This window comes from Topomyia yanbarensis, chromosome 2 (genome assembly GCF_030247195.1).
Source record: "Topomyia yanbarensis strain Yona2022 chromosome 2, ASM3024719v1, whole genome shotgun sequence".
Taxonomy (NCBI): domain Eukaryota; kingdom Metazoa; phylum Arthropoda; class Insecta; order Diptera; family Culicidae; genus Topomyia; species Topomyia yanbarensis.
Window position 1 is genome coordinate 242,385,086 of NC_080671.1, and position 19,035 is coordinate 242,404,120.

The 19,035-nt window shown below is 38.5% G+C and overlaps 1 protein-coding gene across 4 annotated transcripts in view; it reads left to right on the plus strand.

Moving 5' to 3' along the window:
* The window catches only part of LOC131683009 (uncharacterized), a 515,866-nt gene that overhangs the window by 265,892 nt on the left and 230,939 nt on the right, over positions 1–19,035 (plus strand). The window lies entirely within an intron of this gene.

Below are 19,035 nucleotides of genomic sequence, written 5' to 3' on the forward strand. Positions count from 1 at the left end.
CTGAAAATTATGGAATAGAAATTAATTTTTAATATACTTGACAGATTTAACTCGCCGCGCAGATAGCTCTGAATTAGACCCGCTGGTGCGCTAAGACAATTTCGCTAGATTTTCAGAGCACTGTGCACCCAGTACATTAACGCAAGTGACGGAAGGTTATCGAAAAGATTCGTGAAAATGAATATTCCATTAATGATGATGATTCTCCCAAACGGTTCGTTTTCGAGAGGTTTTTATTTGTTCTTTGGCATTAGGATTAGCGATAATAATTCAAATCAAGGATACTACTGGGAAGTCACCTTTAGAAAAAGTCGATGTCGAAGTAAAATTTGGAATTATGCACGCATGCACTTCAGAGATAGCGTGATATCAGGAGCTGCGATTTCATTTCAACGCTTTTTTGTGAAAAGGGCGATACTTACAAATGTAAACATAAGGCTTTTTTCATACATGCGAATGAGGGCTTTGAAACGCAACAAATTAACCTAAAAAATTTTGATTCTACGATATTGCTTTCTTAAACTACAGCAAAAAATACAACGGGCGAAACTGTATTTTTGTTTGTTTATTTAAAGTTTCGCCCTCCACGCTCCATGCAATCAGGAATCAGGAATCAGTAGCGTTTGGCTCAAATGGCACGTTCCCCATGTTGATCGGAGATTTGTGCCTTGCCAAGAATCGTCTTTTCATCATTTTCCTGATGGGAAGGATTGGGGAAGTGGTAAGGTTAGGGGTAAGGAAAACAACGACACAGAACAATTAAAACAGAGCATTCTGCACCCCCGGAGTGATGCTAAACGATTTGCAGGTGCTACAACAGCAGGAATAAAACTTCCAACCCCCGGGATTTAGAACCTCTACTCAAACAGTGAGCGGATATATCAACACCCCCGAGGGGATATTGAGATAACAGAACGACAACACCCCCGAAGTGATATTGTCATTCAAATACGGCTAAAAAACTATAGCTCTTTACCACACTGGGTTAGGAACAAAAGCATATCCTTAAATTTCAGCTCTCTGTACATAGGTTCATCTATGTATGGAGAACCAAAAATCTGGATGCGCAATTGCATTAATACAGGGCAGTTGCATATCAAATGATATGATGTTCCGTACTCGGATTCACAAAGATCACATAAATAATACTCAGCGCGCTGAATAGTAGCCATGTGATAATTGAGTTTGCAATGTCCAGTCAGTGCCCTGACCAGAAAACTGCAGTTGTGCTTGGAAAAATGCAACAAATTTCTTGACATTTTCGGACTCACATCCGGCAGAAAAGCCTTTGTTTGAGCGCAAGTTTGCAAGCTACGCCAATGGTTGGCATGTTCGAATGCAGCCCAAGAGCGAATCTTGTGCTTTATCCAACTTATTGACAGTGGTAGAACTGGTTCTGGACCAACGAAATCAGTCGCAGCGCCAGCTCTAGCCAATTCGTCCGCCCATTCATTTCCAGTAATACCGGAATGACCGGGTACCCATAGAAGGTAGATAGCATTTGAAATGCTAAGTTCTTCGATTTGAGTTCGACATGCGATTACTAATTTCGATCTCGAATCTGCCGAACTAAGTGCTTTCAGGGCAGCCTGACTGTCAGAGCAAAAATAGATTCTTTTACCGCAAATTCCCTGTTGAAGTGCGGATTGTACGCCACACAGAATCGCAAAGATTTCTGCTTGGAATACGGTACAGTATCTACCAAGCGAATGAGATTGGGTTAATCTCATCTCATGACAATAGACACCAGCACCGGCTCGGCCCTCCAACAAAGAACCGTCCGTATAGCAAACTACGTATTCTTCAAGTTGTCGCTCCATCCAGCCAGACAGCTCACGAAGAGGAATTCTCACATTGAAAGTTTTAGAAAGAAAACTACATGTGAGTGTAAGGTCACTGGGAGCAAGTGTATATTCATCCCAAGTAACCATTTGGGGCCACAGTCTTGTGTGGCTAGTTACACGATCTATTGGGTTACTGTTCCAGAGCCCAGTAACCTTAAGACGGTATGCACAAGAAAGTGCTTCTTGTTTTAGAAACACATGTAGTGGTTTTATGTTCAAGAGTGCCTCGAGAGCAGCAGTAGGTGTTGTCGAGAACGCAGCAGTCATCGCCATCAAGACCATCCTCTGAAGATGGTTTAACTTTGATTGGATTGTCATGACTTCTCCCTTCTGCCACCAAACAAGGCACCCGTATGCCAGTATTGGTCTAACAATTGTTGTGTAGATCCACTGAATGTACTTGGGTTTGAGTCCCCAAGATTTGCCGAAAGCCCGTCTACATTGGCCAAAGGCCATGCAAGCTTTCTTGATCCTGAAATCGATGTGAGCTGTCCAATTAAGTTTTGAGTCGAGAATTACCCCAACGTACTTAACTTGATCTTCGACAATAATTTCAGAGTCAAAAAACTGCAATGGACGAGCTCCGGTTGTAATCCTTCGTTGCGTGAAAAGCACCATTGAGGTTTTATTTGGATTAACTGATAGTCCAACATGAAGACACCACCGCTCAACAACACATAAGGCTTGTTGCATCAAATCAAAAAGTGTGTTAATGTAAATACCGGTGATCATTATATGATAATCATCGGCGAAACCATACGTCGGAAACACCCAAGCTCATTTAGTTTTTTCAACAAGCTATCGGCGACAAGGTTCCATAGAAGTGGTGACAGCACACCACCTTGAGGACATCCGCAGACACTCAGATTCCTAATCTCTACTTGTCTTAACGATGAGCACAGATGTCGGTTGTTAAGCATTGCGTGTATCCAGTTCGTGATATATGAAGGTACTCCATGATCTCGTGCTGCTTCCAAAATGGATTCGAAAGACACGTTGTCAAAAGCACCTTCAATATCGAGAAAAACTCCTAAACTTGATTGCTTTTGTGAAAAAGCTTATTCAATGTTGTAGACAACATTGTGTAACAGGGTGGTAGTAGACTTCCGCCACTGATATGCATGTTGCATTGCATGCAGCGGGTGCTCGCCCAAGCTACCATCCCGAATGTAGTGGTCGATTAAACGTTCCACTGATTTGAGAAGGAAGGAGGTCAGACTGATCGGTCTAAAGCTCTTTGCCTCCTCATAAGTGACGCGGCCTTTGGGAATGAATTTGACAGTTATTTCCATAACTGACATACTTCAACCCGCCGAATGCCACGCGGCCTCTAGGCTGGTTTTGTCCGGAGAAAGATAATAGAGTTATCAACCTCCTAGTGGACCACAGCCAGTTACTGGGGAGTTCGCCCGGCTCTTCCCAGGCTCCGTTCGCCATTGAAAATATTTTAAACCCCCTCAACAATTTTACCCATAGCACGGGTCGCATGACACTATGGAATTGGGGTTCCCTGTTTGGTGTTACCACCGGAACAGGTAGTCCGTAGTGTAATTCTTAGCCGGTTAAAACAACCACTACCGACACTACACGGCTTATCTAGGCTGTTCGGAGAAAGAATCTGACATTGATGGACAGCTCCCATAGATGGCCGAACAGCCTTTCGGAAACACCGAAAATTCAAAAATTAACAAGTATTAATCACCACCCAATACAAGGGAAACATACATAGTTAGTATCGTTCAGAACAAGCCTCTGGCGTTTGACGCGCATCTCCGTCGTATAGGGCTTGCTGAAAGTAATCATTGTGTTTGTGAGAACGGCTACCACGACATCGAGCATGTTGTTTGGCTGTGCGCAGAGTACTGTGTTGCCAGGTCCCAACTAATAGATTCCCTTCGGGCCCGAGGTAGATCACCCTATGTGCCAGTCCGGGACGTCCTGGCAAGCCGTGACCACCCCTATATTTTTCTTATCTATATCTTTTTGAAAACCATTGATGTCCAAGTTTAATACATTTTCCCCTCTCTCATTCACAGTAGAATCTCACCAACCTATCCCTGTATCTACAATATGGCATTGCTTCACGAGTCTTCGGTGCATACCCTTCTTGATAACCGTCTACCCAGAACATCATGACATACCTCACATGCAGATGATATAGAGAACATCATAACAGTATCAGAGTGCCAATAATTATCCGAAATATCGACCCTCCCCTCGCCCCTGCGATTACAGGCTGGAAACTACAACACTACAACAAAGTGTGCATATCCGCCACAATGATCAATCAGCAAACGACGATGTCAATTACACAATATGTATCCCACTTCCTACCTTTTTCCTTTACTTACATAAGAGGGGAGCAAGCCGCCCCTAAATACGGCTTTCCCTTCCCCCACTAACATGTGACATGTAATATAAAAAAAATGAATTATCGGCCTCGTTAAGCTACAGCATTTGGGCCTAAATAAATGTATTTTAAGATAAAAAAAACCTCCTAGTGGACCACAGCCAGTAAAAAAATACAACGGGCGAAACTGTATTTTTGTTTGTTTATTTAAAGTTTCGCCCTCCACGCTCCATGCAAACAAACAGGGCGATACTTTTTTGCTAGCAGTTTAGAGGCGAAACTGTTATTTTCGTATTTTTTAAGATTATTAAGCTGATACCAGCTGTAAATAGTAACAATGATCGCTATTGAAAAAATACGGACGAAATCGGTGGTGTAGAACGGTAGTTATTGTAAAAAAACGTAAGGGCGATACTTCAATGTTGATAGGTGGGACCGAAAAAGTAAACAATCGCCAAAGGGGAGATACTATCATTTTGTCAATTTCAATAGCAAAAACAAATTTTAATTTGATACTTTCAAATACTTTATGAAGTTTTGGGTTTCCATCGCTGAATCATGCAATCTAGGATGTAAATAGTTCTTAAATAGGAAATAAAACCAAGTCTGGAAATATTCACTGTTGATTTTCTTTGAATGGTATAACTGCTAGTATCGCCCTTTTCAAGAAAAAGCGTTGATTTCTTAGTTGGTCGCGTTGGAAATTTGAGTAAAGTATAAACTTCAAATCGATTCAAAAAAAATAAATCGATTTTTTGGCTCAGTACAATATATAACCCCAGTACAATATATAGGAAAATTCAGTTTTCCCACCACAATTGAGATATTTTATTTTATGGGCCATTTTTTCGCTTTCGGTTTGAGATTTCTAGCACTGATGTTGTCCTATGCTGATTCGAGCGATTCTCTGAGTCCTGCCACTATCTCATGTAGTATGTGTTATCAAAAACCGATTTAATCCACCTAGCAGTGAGATGAGACATTTCTTACACATTTCACTATTGGATTAGTTTGCAGAACTCACGAGAAGTAGGCACCCAACTAGAGGTGGGATGAAAACAGTTTCTAGCCTTGCACGAATAAAATCTGGAATAAACTGAATAAATTATAGAAATCAACAAAACGACCGAAATAAAAAAGTAAAGTAAAAAATGAAATAATAGGCTTGTAAATTCATAAAATAAGTAGAAAAATTCATATAAATCAAAATTATAAAATACGCGAATCAAATTAGATTAGGTTATTAAATAAAAATTAAGATTATATTTAGAAATAGTTATAAGATTAATAAAATAAATTGACTCATACTAACAAATTGATTGAAATATAACGAATGACTGAACATGAAATGCATAAAATTAAAGATATGAATAAAATGAATCAAATGAATCAAATGAATCAAATGAATCAAATGAATCAAATAAATCAAATAAATCAAATGAATCAAATGAATCAAATGATTCAAATGAATCACATGAATCAAATGAATCAAATTAGTCAAATGAATTAAATGAATCAAATTGATTTAATTCATCCATTGAATACAATGAATCAAATTAATGAAATGGATCAAATGAATAAAAAGAATGGATGAACAAAATGAATAAAGTAAAAAATAAATGAAATGTATAAATAAAACAAACGAATCAAATAAACAAAATGAACTGAAGTGATAAAATGAATAAAATGAAGGAAATGAGCAGAATAAAATACATTGATTAGAATGAAAAATTAAACAATGGTAAAAGGTTATAAATCAATATAAAGAAATAAATTGAATCAAATAAATTATTTGAATGAAGTGATTAAAACTGAAAAAGTAGTCAGATTATTAAAATGAAGAAACTGAACAAAATGAATAAACTGGAAAAAAATGAATAAAATGCATACAATGAAAACAATGAATAAAATAAGTTAAATGAATGATATGAGTAAAATGCACAAAAAGAATAAACTGATCAGAGTGAATCCAAAGAATGAAACGAATAAAATAAGTAAAATGAACGGAGATGAACAAAACGAATAAAAATATGCTGAATGAAATAATTAATTGAAATGAAATGGTCATATATTTGAAGCTAAAAACATTTTTGAATAAAGAAAATGAATAAATTGGATTGTACGAATTTGAGAACCATTGCATCAGAAAGTTTTGAAATGTTTTTGAAAATACCATCTTCTGAGAAAAGGCCAATAAATTTGCAATGGACTTTCTAGGGCTTCCATTTTTTTTTTGGTTTTATTCTTTTTGCTTTCATGCTTCTTTACTTGACGCGTTGTTTGAAGATTTTCTGGTGTTTCTACTTTATTGTTGGATCTTAATTAGTTATCAGGAACCTGGAACGTTCAATTTGATTTGGAATTCGAAGTTTACTTTTTGGTCACATATTCCCGAAAAAAGGTTTATGTACAGAATAGAATTTACTGGTCTAGTATTTTAACGCGCAATTGAATATAGTAAAGTGAGACAAGGTCACATGTGCTTTCAAGCCCCTTGAACAGAGAACGACAGAGAGAATGCGATTCGTGAATGAGACAGGTAGATATTTAAAAGTTTTTATTTGCATTGAAGTAAATAGTGTGAAATGTCGATAGCATAAAAGCCATGCATTCAGTTGATTGCAATGCAGTCTCTTTCCATTCATCCTTATAGCTTTCATATTGTTTCGTTCGGAATTCTCGTGCAAGAAATATGGATAAATAAGTCCTATACAGACCAATACTGTGAATAAAATGGTTCAAACTACTCAGTATATCCAGATATGGACGACGATAAGTTAGAAGACACATTGTAGTTACACCCCCCCCCCCCCCCATCGAGAGTGGATACTTTGGGAGACTGGATATTTTTGGTCTTTGATCCGTTATTTCTCATGAAAGTTCGTACCAATATGGTTTATTCGCCTGTGCCACGTTCCGTCTTCCATCTGCACTCCACCATAGATGGTACGCAACACCTTTCGTTCGAAAATTCCAAGGGCGCGTTGGTCCTCAACGAACATAGTCCAGGTCTCGTGGCCGCAGAGGACCACCGATCTAATCAGCGTCTTGTAGATAATCAACTTCGTGCGGCGGCGGCGTCCTCCGGAGTCCAAAGTAGGCACGATTTCCCGCCAAGATCCGTCTCTGAATTTCTCTGCTGTTATCATTGTCATCGGTTACCAGTGAGCCCAAATACATGAATTCGTCGACCATCTCGATTTCGTCACCGTCAATCCGAACTCGGGTGGGAGGTTCACATTGTCGTCTCTAGAACCTCTTCCTCTCATGCATTTTGTCTTCGAAACGTTGATGGCAAATCCAATCCTGCTGGCTTCAGCTTTCAGTCTTTGAGCATATGTTTCATTCAAAATTCAATAGAGATACGAATAGTTTAAATATCGCACGTGAAATGTTTGTTTTGGAAATTTTCATGTCAAACTTTCATATTACCCAGTTAAGCCAAATATTTTTTCTGATATAGCCATGAGTTTCCTTAATTATAGTGTAGATAAAGGCTTTGAATACAATTGAATTAAAGTTGAGTTGATGTAACAGCAGACAAAAAATAGTTTTGTTTTCTCAAACCTTCGCAATTACAATTAATAAATATTTCAGATTGGCAGAAGATCTTATCACACAACTTAGAAATGGATACAGAAATAGCTAGATAGATGCGATAGAAGAGAAACAGAGAGAGAGAGAGAGAGAGAGATGGGGAGGGGGGCGTGTGAGGAATGGCAAATGTTGGTTAATGCAGTGACATTTTTATAGGTATATTATTATGATATATTGATTTCTTATCATAAATAATGTAAGTAGTAATTTTTGCGCCATAACCAGTATAACCTAAGTCTTGCAAAAGAGCTAAATTTTCGCTAGATTTTTGGGTTTCAAACATACTTACTACTTTACTTTCGGTGAGGCCACGAGTATAATTATATGAGAATCTTTTATCTCACTATTAGGTGAATTACTTGTTGATCTATGTATTGATATACCATCCAACATTTACCTCATGATTGAACGCAATGCCTAATCCAAGGGATAAATACTAGAACTCACTGTTTCTTTATCAACACATTATTTTGTCTTTGAAGTGAACTTATATATTGATTTTTGAGAAATAGTTAATTTATTATAAAGGTAATTCACAAAATGTTCTCAACATCGAGTTCCTTGAATCACGTAGATGTGTTTTCATACCCCGATATTCAGTTTAGTTTTGCCCCTAAAACACCAGTAAAGCAGTACGCTGTATGAAACAATCTCATTTTTAGTTAGTTTAAATTGGTAAGCGAGGACTAAAAATACAAAATGTTTAATATCTCCGCCGCTCGTACACGGATTTTGAGAATCTATAGCTTGTTAGAAAGGTAATTTTACAAGCTTTCTATTTATGTGCAGTTTGTTGGGCAATATTATATTGTTCGGAAATTATTTGCAAAAAACCTGTTGCGCTTTGACAAAATCGTCCATATCTCAGAAAGTAAACAACATATCGAAAATCAAAAATAATAGTGTCAAATGGCAACGTTAGGCCTTTCATTTGAAACTAGTTTCATTAAGATCGGTTCAGCCATTGATGAGATAATTACATGACTTTTTGTACATACATACATACACACAAACACACACACATACAGACATTGTCTCAATTTGTCGAGCTGAGTCGATTGGTATATGAGACTCGGCCTTCCGGGCCTCGGAAAAAAATTTCAAAGTTTGAGCGAATCCTATACATTTCTTTTGTAAGAAATGTAAAACATCGCGAAGCATCAAGTTCTAAATGTTCTCAAACGATATAATATCCGAAGAGAGTTATAAGAGTTATAAGAAATGTCTCATCACACTGTTAGGTGGATTAAAAGCGTTTTGTTGTAAATATTTCCCTCAAAAACTTATTGATACAGTCATAACACTAACAATGTTTGTTTCACCGAACAAGATTTTACAAAACGTAGAATGTATGCACGATGATATTGTGGAGTTTAGCTGATGCAATTTGCTTTACCACATGACACGAATATTTATCAAATATTTCGGATTCCAGAATCATGTGAACCGAAAGAAAAGTATCGAGATATGCCCAAATGACTTCAAATGAAATGGCATTATTGATTGTGAATTACAGTCGTGATTCGCTAGTTGGACACTCTTTAACTGGACCGCTTTTTAGTCGGACCTCCGCTAGTTAGACCATTGTCCAACTAAAAGGCATTTGAATGTCAAAATCTCATGTCAAATTTACTTAGACAATCTATTGAACCATCTTTTCCACTACTAATGTCTTCTTTGAAGATTTTTTGATATTTGTCAGTCGATCTAACTAGCGAATCAAATTAGTTAGTTGGACAGAGGCTGTGGCGCAACCAGCGAATCATGACTGTATTCAGATGACGATTGAGTAAATTTTTGTTCTACATGTCAGAGAGATTTAGATAGGAATGTTTCATAGAGGGGTTGTACTTTCTTTATAAGGTCCACCGGAATACTCTCAAAAATGATCAGGAACAAATCCTAGACCTTCATTCACTACCGTCAAATATTTTGTGACATTTTGTATATTATTTCAAAACTCTGTAGAAACAGGAAACAATTCTTTTCTAAGGCTTTGATAGCACTTATTCCGCTACAGACACACGATGTGTTGCGGAGGTAGACCAGACTTCAAAAACCTAAGTTGCGTATCCAAATTATATATCGTTGGATATCTGCATTTTCATATAATAGAAATACTATGAAGTTGGTGTTATAGTATTTTCATTACGTAGAATTTCGCTAAACGTACATATACGTTAATATACACAAAGACTTTTCCAAATGTAACACTCATTTTTTGACTGAACCTATTTTGTCAAGCCCATCACAGTATAACCAAAAGTGTTCCTAAAATACATTCACTGTCAGCATCTTTTCCTTGCTGAAGTGGTCCCTTAAGGGAGAAAATTGTTCACAACCATTTTTGCGCGTGAAGAGCGCAAAATCTAAAACTCAATTAGGTTTGGAATTTGCGTTTCGACTTCGTCTCATCAGAATCTTACACTAACTTAGTGACAGGACTAAGCTAGTGTCGGATTGACGCTAGCTCAAAAAACGGAAACGCAATTTGTGTTTCTGAGGAACACAAATTGAGACAAAAAATTAAATCTCTGAAAGCTTCCACACTTAGCATTTCACGCCGGCAGGCAATTAGTGAGGGCAAAAACTAACTCAATGAAGAGTTTCAACGTCGCGAAAATGCTTATTGTGAAAGTTTTCCGTGACTTATCTTTTTGTCGGTTCCGACAGCATAAGTCACTAAATCACTTTACGCTTGTTCGGACAGGCTGCAGACTTAGGTGATTCTCATTTAAAAAATGCCAAAATATCCCGACTCCTGCGGTTGAAGACAAAGGGTTAAGTCGGCGGAAAGCTTCTTTAGTTCGTGACTGGCGAGCCATTGTATATCGGTGTAAGGTATACTGAAAATGTAATAGATATTTACACGATTTTATTGAACATAACACTTAATGGAATTATACTTTGGAGAAATGATAAGGGCACAATTGCGACAGCAGAAGAATTAAATTAAAACAGTTTTCTTTTTGCTAATAACTAACAAAGTTTCGATTTCTCAAATGATATTGACAGATCGAAAATCCATTTGCAATCTTTCAAGGTTTTGTTTGTAGATACCAGTAGTTTTGTAGAAAACAATTTTTGCTTTGAAAGTCACCTGTAACTGCTGCCCAAACAAGATAAGGGATAGAAATTTGGTAGCTCCGGCGAAAATGTGCGATTAAAAAAAGTTTTAAAAATATATTGAACAAAGCTAAAAAAATCAACATATAAAAAGATAATACAAGAAAACCGATTTCTCAAGAGTCTACCTTAAATATTGGAAAAATCATAACACCTGGATCACTAGTTAGGGATAGCTATATAGTTTATTCAACAAAGTTGATTCAAATTAATTGTTTTACAACATTATTGAGCATTGCTGAGCTTAATTTTATATATGTAAATATATAGTACTTTGATCAACATAACCACAAAGACCACCCTAATTTAACTAACAGCACTAAGAAATTTTGCCAAAGATACTATAGTCCAATCCACGATTTCAACTTCCCGGCCGTTTTGACGGTTGCTGAGGGTCAAATGACAGCTGTTGTTTTTGCTTGTGCGGTACATTTTGCACTGCGATCAACGTTTTGCTCGATTGTTTACATTTGGTTAATACGATTTGTAGTAGTTATTTTTTCGTAATCAAATGAAATTTTGTAATTTTATTAAATGCGACAATCTGCTAGTTTGCACTGAATATTAAATAAATGTGACTATCGTTCGTTTTGGAAGATAGTGTCTCCGGAAAGTTGTGTCCAGTAAGTAAAGGTTTTCTGTATAGTGATAAAAGAACCTCTGAATTGCCGTACCAGACGGCAATAGACATTTCATGTATTTGTATCTCAGTTTCGGAGGCGCTTGTAGCATTTGAGCTGGATGCCATAGAGAATCCATTTAGGATTCCGAATCAAATTTCGAATGGTTTGATCGGGATGAAGCTTCATAGTATTTCCCAGTAATTTTAGCCGAAAAATGAACCAGAATGCTGGCTGGCTCTAAATAGTATTCCGGCACCAGGGACACTGGAGCAGGACGGCGAGTTAGAATTAGACAGGACTCCGACTGTACTGTACTGGGTTGTTATCGAAACGTACTTGCTACAGTTATGGGATTTTCGATTGCAGTTGCACCATTCTTGCACTTTCTAGCAGAAGTGCAGAAAACTGGGTATGTTACATTGACACTTCTGCTAGAAAGTGCAAAACCAGTGTATTCCACTATACCGGTGCACATCAATCGAAAATCTCATTAGAATGAATCTTCGACGCTTTATTGCGATGGTAATATTCAAGGGATAAAAAATACCTAAAATGCAAGCCAAACATACAATCAAATCAACGGCATTGATTCCATCTGCAAGAGTCGACTTCAATTGTTCCTTTAAGAGAAGTAAATTTGAATTTCAGAACACCAATTAATCACGTGAATTCTTTTTTTTTACAATGGAGAATGCAATTTACACACTGACCCAGGGACTACCTCTCGGTATTACTTCTGGAGAACTCTTTTTTTACAATGGAGAATGCAATTTACGCACTAACCCAGAACACGTGCATTAGTAGATGCCAAGCTACCACACGGGGTGTACTGCAGTGTCGGGCTCTCATGGTGGACACCATGATTGGGTAATACCGACTAAACTACATTGGGCACCGCCATTGTTCCCCCCAGGGACTACTTCTCGGTATTACTTCTGGGGGGATGGCTGTACTTCATGTACTCACTCTCGCTCACGCGTTCATACATCCTGTTTGAGGCTTACTTGGATGCTCGCTCTGTCACACCTTGATTCACTCTCTAACACTCCACCTGAGGCTTACTTTTGTGCTCACCTCTATCACGCCATGCGAGGCTTGCTTGTGTGCTCACCTTTTGCGTGCTTTGTGAGGCTTACTTTTGTGCTCACCTCTAACATAACATGTGAGGCTGACTTGGATGTTCACCCTATCACCTGGTTCACTCTCAATCATACCACTCTATTACACCCCTGTCGCTCCCCCTGGCATCCCATGTGGGACATTTTTCTTAGGCCCCACTTCTGACATACCATGTGAGGCTTACTTGGGTGCTCACCGTTTTCGAACCTTGTGAGGCTTACTTTTGTGCTCACCCCTAACATACCGTGTGAGGCTGAGATGCTCACCCTTTACTCCTCTGCCACGCCATGAGGTATCAGTAGCTAAGTCGCAACATACTACGCTACAACCCTCCCATCTTGGCATAAGGCAGTCCACATATACGCCTATACACTCACTCTTCTGTCTTGCTTCGGGGTGGCTGGGTTTAACCCTTACGCGGTTGCCAATCGCTGCGCCAAACCAGCCTCAGCATGAACAGAGCATTCACTTACTTTTTTTTACGCTCGGCCCTTTCCGTTTCAACTAACCAATCACTAGTTAGTCGTGCCCGTCGTCTGTTGCTCGGTGCGCCAGATTTTCTGTAGCCTGGAGGCAATCTGGGTGGTTGCAGTCTAGACTGTGTTTCACTTCTCCACCGCTTGACACATCCGCTGAATAAGGGTATCAGGGGTTGTGTCCCAGCCACAGACGTCAAGCATTGCTCTTCCTTCGACGTCGAAGCGAGGACATACGAACAGTATGTGCTCGGCAGTTTCGTCGACACCTGGGCAGTCAGGACAGACGGAGATCTCCGCGTGCCCGAACCTGTGGAGGTACTGTCGGAAGCAGCCATGGCCTGACATGAATTGTGTCAGATGGAAGTGAACTTCCCCATGGGGTGTAAAATGAAAGTTGAATATACCCAAATCATGTCCCAAAATTGCCTCAAGACACACATGGTTCTTAGAAGGAGGTAATGATGTTGGCCGTCGTCGTCATGTGATCCCGGGAATTGCTTGAGGGATTCCTATTCCAGACCACCGTCACTGATTGATTTATCCCACGCCACAAAATTAGTCGTTCTTCACAAATGCGTTGTGCTCTTCCGCGACTAGATGGATCGCCAACACATCACACTCGATCCGACAAATTTCACAATAACCGCCCTGTTGCTGCAAATGAGTCTTCTGCTTTGCCGTTGCATTGATTGTGGCGATTGTTTTCCCACTGTTTTCCACCCGCGCTGGGGTTGCTTTCCCGAACAGTCTGAACAATTGAGACGCCGGTCTGTAATGCTGTCTAAACGATTCGCTCTTCACAAAATTCCCCCGAAAATATTGCAAACTGGTCACCTTCCTTGCCGCGGTCGACGGTTTCGATAGGGAGTACAGATCCGGATCCGCTGTACAGGCTTCGATCGCCTTGTGTGTGTGTGTGTGTGTGTGTGTGTTAACCATCCTATCTCCCACTAGCTGGTAGTGATTTACAGAAAAAAGATGTTTGCATGTATTTAACATTCATGCAAATAACTTGGTTCACGGATTTAGGAAGGTGTTAGCTCAATTGACTTTCCGATGACCCATTTCGTGTACAGCGCCAGACATGTTCCGAAGTCATCGTTCCATCAACTAGCCCCGCCTTACTGTAATGTTTGTATCGATTGGATTGTAACGTTACAGTAAAACTTTCGATTCCATTTAAGCAGGAATCGACGCGTATTTAGTATATTGGTTCAATTTGTATATATAACATAACACATGTGTACTAGAAATCTTACCATTTTTGCATTTTTCTACCTTCATTCCTATCTCCCATTTATGTCTCCTTTGACTCTCATCCACATTTCTTGAAATCCTGCTTGTTAAAGAAAGAAAAGGGGAAATAATAAAAAAGAACCGATAGACTCCGTGTTTTCCTCCGCGCTTTCGTTTCTCTTAGTCTGGTGTCACTGCCTGTTGGACTTGTGTAAGTTGTTCCATTGGAGATCTCCAAGGGGCTGTAATTGGAGGAAGATCTGACTTCTATCGAGAAGTATCAGTTTTTCACATTAATAGATTATATGTGTGCACTACAAAACAATCCCGTGTATAATGCAACCATTTTTGAACATTTATATGTTCATATACACACATATACACGTACACATATATACATACATGTATATATTTTTTAGGTATACATGTGTGTATGTATACATAAACAGTGTTGCTGAACTCGTAAAAATAACTCTTGTATTTCTCATTCGCGTGTTCTCATTGCGCCCAACACTCGTATCCGAGTGTTCTCCATGCATGCCTTTCTTTCGTTCACTCCCCAGCCGGGTAGAATTTTTGCGAGTGCCAGTCGGCCAAAAGCGACTCAAATTGCACATATTGAAACCCACTCTTTCGTTCACACCCACCCACTGGCGCTCACTCCTACAGCTGCTACCACTCGTCCGTGCTCCCACTCGCCCATGCTCCCGCTCGCCCATGCTCCCACTCGTCCGTACTCCCACTCGTAGCCACTCGCGCTCTTTAACCCACTCGTATCCTCTCGCACTCTTAAACGCGTTCGCCTTCACTCGCACTCTTGCAGTCGCTAGCGCTCTCGCTCCCTGTCGCATTTCGTTCTTCGTTGGTAGACCAAGAATGCAGGAAAATGAATTTATTCGGATATTTTATGTACAAAGTCTAAGCCGCGGCTGTTTGAAGATTGATTTGCACAATACGTCTGGCTTTCGTCACCGGTACAGCACGTCATGGGAACGTCAAAATGTGCAGTTAAATGGATGTCACACACAACATCAACAGCACGGAATGCTATGACGTACGGGAAGTGTGAACGAGAGACACATTCAACTTATCTTGATGGAACGACGACGTGGCGTTGACGGACATTTACGTTGATGGAAGCTAATGTATCGTCTGCATTGAGGTTGATTTGACGCTGGTATAACGGAAAAGGAAAATAAACGCACCCGAATGAAATGCAGTTGCGTTAAAACGTAAGTTTAAAAAAAAACTGCAATATCGCTTGGATTGACACTTAACCTTAACATGTCAAATATATAATTCCCCTCAATGCTGCATATATGCACTTCTTAAAATAATTAGTTTTTGGTCAAATATACTTATATTGAAGTTTGAGAAATAAATACATGGTTTCGAGATAAATGTATTTAATGCGGTTCACTACAAAAATTCAAACACACTAACAAACGTTGGCTTCTATAGAATATGTATGTAGGAGATCGACTACCGTCATAAAGTGAATTTCTAAACATAAGGACATAATTTGTTGAATATTTCGTGACCAATTCCAATATACGCTGTCCTTGTCCTCCAAATTACGACGGAATCAGAGCAAATCTATCAGCTGTAAGAAAAGTACTCTATGCGTTATATATTCTAAAACATTCGTTCACAGTCCTAAATTGATACAACCAGCGGACTATATTAGAAGAAATCTCTAGTGAATGATTTTGCGCACTTTCCATTAACCAGAACTCTGCACTTTAAAAGTGTGAGTATTCAAGCTGCTACTGAAAACTGCGAGCTGTCAAAACACATGTACCAGTCTATGAGATAATTTTTTTTAGTAGAATGTTAAGTGCGTAATACGATTCGAATCGAGTTTTTGTGCCACAAGCAATACTTGCATTGAAATAGTAATTTTTACTTGCTCGTCAACTCCTCACGCTGGCTTTTCCCAGATAACGAATTAACTGGTTTATTTTGCCGATTGGTATTTTCCCAAATGGGTTGTTTTGCCGAATTAAGTATAAAAAGTTATTTTCAATGGCAATTAAATAGTATAAAGAATGATTCAATATTTAAATTTGACAAAAAGCGTGGATGTGAGATGATAAATTATAGAATTAGTAGTCAAAATGTAAAGAATAGTTAAGGTAATTCTTAAAATCAAACTTTAAATGAATATAGTTTCTGTTTGAGCGTTTTGGTGGAATTCTGAAAATGAAAATTTTGAAAATGCTGAATTTAAATGAAAATTAAAATGCATAAAGAAATGAAATATCTCTGAATTAATTCCTACTATCGTCATTCACTTGCTTCTCTTATTCATACACATAATCTTAGGTTTAGATCATTTCAACAAGTATATACCAAAGTTTTATAAATCTGTACTAATTGAGATTTGAGCATGACTGAACAACATTGTTTTTTTGTAATACTGATTCTTCTTGGCGAAAAAAACAGTTTGCACAATACTGTTCAAATAATTACTCACGATAATTTACTATATATTAGTGGGACGGAACTTTATTCCATTTACCATCTTAGTAAAATTGGTAGTAGCAGATTAGTTTTTTTTTACTTTTTTCAATAAATTATATTAAATTCGTGTTTCCAATTTTCATTGTTCAAAAAAGAAACTATCCTTAAAAAGCTGGTTATCACATACATGCTTCCCTTCTGCCCAGAAGTGCGTAATATACGCTCTTTACTTCTACTCAGAAGTGTATAATCGGTACAAAAATGCAAACCCATTAGCCAGCATGGACTTTTATAGAATATGTGGTATTATTTCCTTAACCCTCCGGAAGTCGCACTTATGACCCACTGAACGAGCAGCCGGTGTTGCTCTAAGACGATTTCGCTAGATTTTCAGAGCAGTGGGCACTCAGTGCACTAGCGCCTACCCATGGTTGCCTGGTGTAGTGGGTAAAAAAACATTAATGTTTTTTTTATTCGTTTAATTGTTAGTATTGAACCTCTAGAAAAGCCCAGTGCAATCTCGGTGGCCACACTGATCTTCTTTTATTCTAAACAACCATGCGTTTCAACGATTTCAGCCTATCGGCAACTTTAATAGCATCTTTCTCGAAACCGCATTTTTCAAATTGCCGATAACTCAAAAACCATTCAACGAATTGACTTGATTTTTTATGAGAATGCATAACATGTGTAGTCGATGAACTAAGGGAAAATTGAATACAAAAATCTTCCTCGTTATTTTGAAGAAAAGTGAACGAATTTTATTTTTCGGTTTTTATTATGCCATTTTCCGAAATTCCAACTGTTCTATTTTTTTTTGGTTCATCGAGTAACTACAAGTCTATGTTTTAAAAATTTTATTGAATTTCCTAGTTCAGACTATTGTATCAAGAATTATCATGTCCTCCGCGGCATTCCTCGATATGGAAATGGTTGAACGTCTTCTCTTCGAACGCTCGTATGTGTGGCTTTGCCTGACTGAAAATTTTTCATTCATAATGAATATATACATAAACCTTAATGAGAGGTCCATTGTCACCTTGCCATCAAAATCGTATAACAAAATTGCTTTCAGTTTGAGCACTTTATAGAAGACGCCCCTTAAAAGACATGTTTTTTTGAGACATCGCACTTATAATTTGTTCTTTAAATACGACCGGTATAAACCTGTATAGACAGATAACGTATGTATGCAATGACGATTTAATGCGAACGCGCGCACTGTTAGTTTAGTTAGTTTTTGCTTGCATTGTTTTAGGATTTCATCAGAATGCCGTACCTGATCCCTTCGCTCCTTTACGAGCGCTCCCAGTTGCTAAAAGAGTGTATACGAGCTGTTCTAATAAACATCTTCAGAGCTGTAAGGAGTGCTTGCACACGGGAGTGGGTGGCATGCAGTGAAAACTCGCAGCCGAGGAGTCCCATCATGGGAACCCACTAGCCGTTAGAGCTAAAATCTAGCGAGCCCACAAGAGTGCGAGTGACACACGAGCCTATAGCGAAGGCAGATAACTCACATGAATCGAGCATATTTGCCGCTCGTGCTGATCGTCACATATTTGAGAGTTCTTCGAAAACGTGTGTACAGCAGTAGGGAGCATACAGTGTGAGTCTCGCGCTCGCTGACGAACGAGGAGGGTGTGTTGGCTTCTCGCTCTTTTAGCAACACTGTACATAAAAAATATATACATACTTTCATACATACACACATATACAAACTATCGTGATAATTACTATTACTATATTCTTCTTGGTTGGTCAAATAAATCCGTCGTAATGCAGAATATGTCTGTTAATTTAGTTCACGATCTAAAAAAAAGCTAAAGAAATGAACGAAGAAAATTGGGAATATCGAAAATGCTACCTTTAAAATTAAAGTTAATTTAAGGTTTAACTGAGAAAGCCTAAAAAGCGGCCATCTTTGAAAACGAAAAAAGCAGTTTTTTTTTTGCTAATCCCCCCCCGCTACACAATCTTTATGAAAATTAAATAAAACTGCTTTTTTCGTTTTCAAATATGGCCGCTTTCCGAGGTTTTCTCAGTAGAACCTTAAACCCAGTGACCGTTGGATGAGATAAATGCGAAAATAGAACATTATAATAAGTCAGCTCTGGGGTTCCTCAAAACGTTCATCTTAAATCCTGCATATTTTCATTTCAGCTACAGAATCTATTTTTTAATCTGACGACTTTAATTAA